Consider the following 5,054-nt stretch of genomic DNA (forward strand, 5'->3'; position numbering starts at 1 on the left):
CGGGCGGGGGCCCAGGCCCTAAAGCAAAAAAAAAAAAAAAAATCTTAATAAATAAATAAATAAATAAATAAATAAATAAATAAATAAATTTGAGTCAGGAATCTGAGAGGGATCTGAGCATGGGCAGAAGTGAGTCAGTGAGGTAAACCTGCAAGCCATCGTCAAACCAGGACAAGGAGCAACTGCAGGTCGTGGGCTCTTCCCAACACCACAGAGATGGGAAAGAAAGTAAAACCAGTAAGACACAAAGGAAAACTGTTTAGAGGTGCTAGAGGGGAAGCGGGAATAGAAAGTCAAAGAAGCCAAGGGAGAGGGCAGATTTACACAGAAGGGGAGGAAAACTGTCCAGCACTGAAGAGGGAAGGAGAAGGATGTGAGGACTAAGATGGTGAAAGTCAATGGTATCAAAATGTAAGAAAAATCAGGTTCTGCTTTCCATGTTGACAAGCCTGTAGCTACCTAAATCACGTTTTTAAAAAAAATTTGGCCCCTACATAAATCGCTCTTTAGAAATACAGAAACTGAGGCTAGCCGGTTGCCTGGTGGTTAAGGCGGCTGGATCCCACATGGCCTACTGCACTGTTTGATTCACAGATCCAGCGGCTTGAGAACCACGTTGAGTATGTGTGCCTAAAATTCTGAAAGGAGGGTCTGGCAGGTGGCGTGGTGGTTAAGGACGCTGAACTCCCACATGGCTGACTTTGAGTCCCAGACCTAGTGGCTTGCTTTCTCACTTTCCCCTTTCATTCACTCTGTTCTTCTCTGGTCAAATTAAAAATAAATAAATAATAAATAAATAAAATTAAACAAAATAATGTTTTAAAAATATTGTTTAAAAAAATCCTGAAAGGAGAAAGGAGAAAGGAAAAAGGGATAGCGTCACGGCCATTCCCCACGGGGGCGGTGCTTTCCCACTTTTCCTCTCCCTCCCCACCTTCCCATTTCTCTCTAGCTGAGCTATGTGCCCTCTGGCAAATTAAATATAATAATAATAAAAAAGAAATACAGGGGACCACAGATTGCCAAATGGTTACATCCCTGGACTCATTCGTGCACAGTAGAGCACGGTTTGAGTCTTGGACCTTGTGGCTTAAAACTCACACAGGGAGGGCCAGACAGGTGGTGTGGTGAAGACACTGGCCTCCCACTTGGTCGACCACAGTTTGAGTCCCACACCTAGTGGCTTGCTTTCTCACTTTCCTTTTCTCTTTGGTCAAATTAAAAAAAAAAAAATGATGATGATGAATAAAATTAAATAAAATAATTAAAAAACAAAAACAAAACCTCAAACTGGGCTTGTGTGCATACACGCCCAAAATCCTGAAAAGAGAATGGAGAAAGAGAATGGAGAATGGAGAAGGGATTGTGACGTGGCCATCCCCAGTAGGGGGGTGATTTCTTGCTCTCTGTCTCTCTGGCAAGTGCACATGCCCTATAGCAAAAACTTCTCTAAAAAAAAAAAGGAAGGAAAGAAATATAGAAACTGACATTTCTGAATTGAAGAGCAAGGAAAAATGTTTCTAGGTAGCCAGGAGAAACCAGCATGTTTTGGCCCCAAGAAGTCAGGACTAGAATGGACTTTTAGATCATCAAGATCAATGACTTTCAAGTTTTGCACCAAAACTGTGAAGTGAAATTAAAGAAGTATAAGAGAAAAAAAAAAGTGTAAGAGCTCTGAAGTGGTGAGACCACCAGGACTCTGCAGAACACAGCTTCAAGTCTCACGTTACATAACAGCATCCTTTGTTCCCTCAGAAAAAACAGATGCCCGAGACACACAGATTCTTCCAGTTGTGGCCAAAGTCCATAAGGACATCAGAAGTGAACTCTAGCCCCAGGTGGGCCCTTACCTAGCTGAGTGGCACGGGAGAAAGCACTTCTCATTTCTGGGCCTGTTTCCCCCCTGCCAAGGGACGAGGTAGGGCTGGACGGTCTTGCTGGGTCCCTGATAGGGCTGCCATTCCTGACCCAGAAGCTCCCTGTAAGTGCAGTACTCTTCACTCCTCCCCAAGCTGAGAGCTCCCATGCCCCCCACCTCTCCTCGTATGGCTCTGAAGCTCAATCAGCGAATGAACACTTGGCCTGACCCCAAGGACATGTCTCAGGCTATTACCTCATTCTGCACCAAGTCCATTTAGTCATGGAAAGTTCACTGAAATTTCCAGCGCTTAAAACACTGTTTTGGGGACTAGCAGGTGGTGCGGTGGTTAAGGCACTGGACTCTCCCACATGGCTGACCACAGTTCGAGTCCTAGACCTGGTGGCTTGCTTTTTCTCTCTCTCTCTCTCTCTCTCTCTCTCTCTCTCTCTCTCTCTCTCTCTCTCTCTCTCTCTCTCTCTCTCTCTCTCTCTCTCTCTCTCTGTCTGTCTCTCTCTGATCAAATTAAAATAAGTGAATGAATAAATATAATAAAATAAATCATTGAAAAAAAAGACACTGTTTTGTGGGACTAGCAAATGGTGCACTGGTTAGGGTGCTAGACTTCCACAAGGCCGACTACGGTTCGAGTCCTGAACCTGGCAGCTTGAAAATCATGCTGTGTGTGTGTGTGTGTGTGTGTGTGTGTGTGTGTATGCCCAGAATCTCAAGAGAAAAATGGAGAAGGGACTGTGGCAAGGCCATCCTCTGGCGGGGGTTGTCATTTCTCACTTTCTCTCTCTCTTCCAGAGAGCACACGTGCCCTATGGCAAAAACCTGAAAGAAAAAAAAAATTGCTTTGTTAGTTACAAAAGACAATAAAGCAGCCGGCAGGAGGCATGGTGGTTAAGATGCTGGATTCCCACGTGGCCAACTGCGGTTCAAGTCCTGGACCTGGCTACTTGCTTTCTCACTTTCCCTTCTCTCGTGCTTTCTGTCTCTTTGGTCAAATTAAAATAATAATAATAATAATAATAACAAATAAAAGTAAACAAAAAAGAAAAAAAGACAATAAAGATAGTAATAGAGTACTGACTCTCCAAACTTCAAGCAGCTTTCTCCCATGACCAAAGTACTTCGTCTGGCCTTTGTCAGGTTTGGCCAGGATGTACTGACACCAGGTCACTAGTTTGTATTCTAGGGGCAGAATCAGGCACTTTTGGTTTTGGCAAGATCGCAGACAGACCATCAAAAGAAAAGAAAGGCAGCGAACAAAGGAGGCGCACTGAGGAGGAGGCAGGAGGAGGCTGCTGGCGCTGGTGCTGAGGCAGTTACAGTTAAAAGCTGCAGGAAGTGGCTGGGGGATGGACCGGGCAGGTCGTCAGCAGAGCTCATGCTACAGACTCACCATCTCTCTCAGCTTATTTATTCTAAGGGTCGGGGGAGAAAAGAGTGAGAGATGGGGACACCTAGTAGGGTCTTGCCATGCCATGATCCTCCCCCAAGTCTTCTGGCCAGCCAGGATAACAGCCATGCCTGGTGTGTTCAGGCTGACTGGGATCTTAACCCCGGGCCTTCCCATACAGGTCAAGTATGGCGCAGCAGTCCAAAGGCTAGGCCAGCGTTTGCGCTCTCTTTGAGTTTATTTACTTCATCAGAGAGAGACGAGAGAAAAAGAGAGATCAGCCCCAACAGAGTCCTGATGCCACGACCCACCTCCTGTCTCGACCAGCCCAGAACACAAGCATACGTGCCTGCCCGTGTGCAGAGGGAGGTCCCTGGGCATGAACTGCAGACCCTTCAATGTAGGTCTAGTGCGGCAGTGCCCTGTCACCACCTGGATCCCAACACCCTCTTTTTATCTATAAACATTGGCTAAATGAGTCATTGTCACAGCACTTTACAATTTTTTATTTTTTATTTTTTGAGAGGTTTTCGCTATAGGGCGCGTGCGCTCGCCAGACAGACAGAGAGACATAGAGACAGAAAGTGAGAAATCACCCCACAGGGGGGATGGTCACGCCGCAATCCTTTCTCCTCCATTCTCCTCTTGGGATCTTGGGCACGCACGCACATGCGCCTGGCGTGAGTTTTAAGCCACCGGGTCCGGGACGCGAACTGCGATCAATTATGTGGGAGTCCAGCGACATAGCCATTACGCTAACGGCTGGTTCCCAGCACTTTACAATTTTCAAAGCACCTTCACATCTCACAAGATTATAATGGCACATGAGATAAGATGCCTGGGGACGCATCACTGCCATTACAGACCGAAGAACCTGAGGCTTTAAAGAGATGAAGTAAACCACACACCACAACTAATAAATGGCACAGCTGGAACTGAAACCCAGATCTGAGCCCGAATGCTCAGCTATGCTCTAACTCACTGCTTTCCGGTCATCACAGAGAAAAGATCTGGAGGTAGAAAGAAGAGCAATTCACTGCCTCATGCACATGCCCCACTCTGAGGACGTCTTTATCTCTGGCCCTAAATCACGCTGAGCAGTTGGGACCAGGCCGCAGGCCCTAGGATTAAACCCTGATATGTAGTCAATAACGAGAGAGCACAGATTTGGGACTAGAGCTTGTCTTTATCCAACTAATTCAACTGAGTAGAGGAATAAAAAAATTTTGTCTATAAACAAAATACTACAGTTCAAGGCAGAACATTTTGTGAAGATAACATTTATCTAGAAGAGAGACTGCTAGGACCAGCAGGCAGCATGGTGGTTAAGGCCCTGGATTCTCACATGACCAACTAAAGTTCAAGTACTATACCCAGCAGCTAGATCATGTCAGGCACATGTGTGTGCATGCCCAAAATCCTGAGAAGAGAAAGGAGAAGGGATTGGGGCATGGCCATCCACAACAGGGTTGATTTCTCACTTTCCCTTCCTCTGGCTCTGAGCACAGGTGCAGATGGCCAAAAAAAACCCAAATAAATAAATAAATAAAAAGAAAGAAAGAAAGAAAGAAAAGAGACTGGTATACTAAATAAATAAATAAGAGTAGAGAACTAAGAGGAGGAGAATAACTGGTTATAGCTACTCCCTACAAGCTATTCTTTCTCAAGATAATTTCAGGTTTGCAGTCTCACTTAGGTTGATTACACTTTCCGCTGAACGGAACACTATCCCAACCAATAAACCATGTCAGACAGCTTCTGCTAATGGACTTTCATCCACTCCTGTTCTTT

The sequence above is a fragment of the Tupaia chinensis genome, unplaced genomic scaffold (assembly GCF_000334495.1).
Source record: "Tupaia chinensis unplaced genomic scaffold, TupChi_1.0 Scaffold000115_1, whole genome shotgun sequence".
Classification (NCBI taxonomy): Eukaryota; Metazoa; Chordata; class Mammalia; order Scandentia; family Tupaiidae; genus Tupaia; species Tupaia belangeri.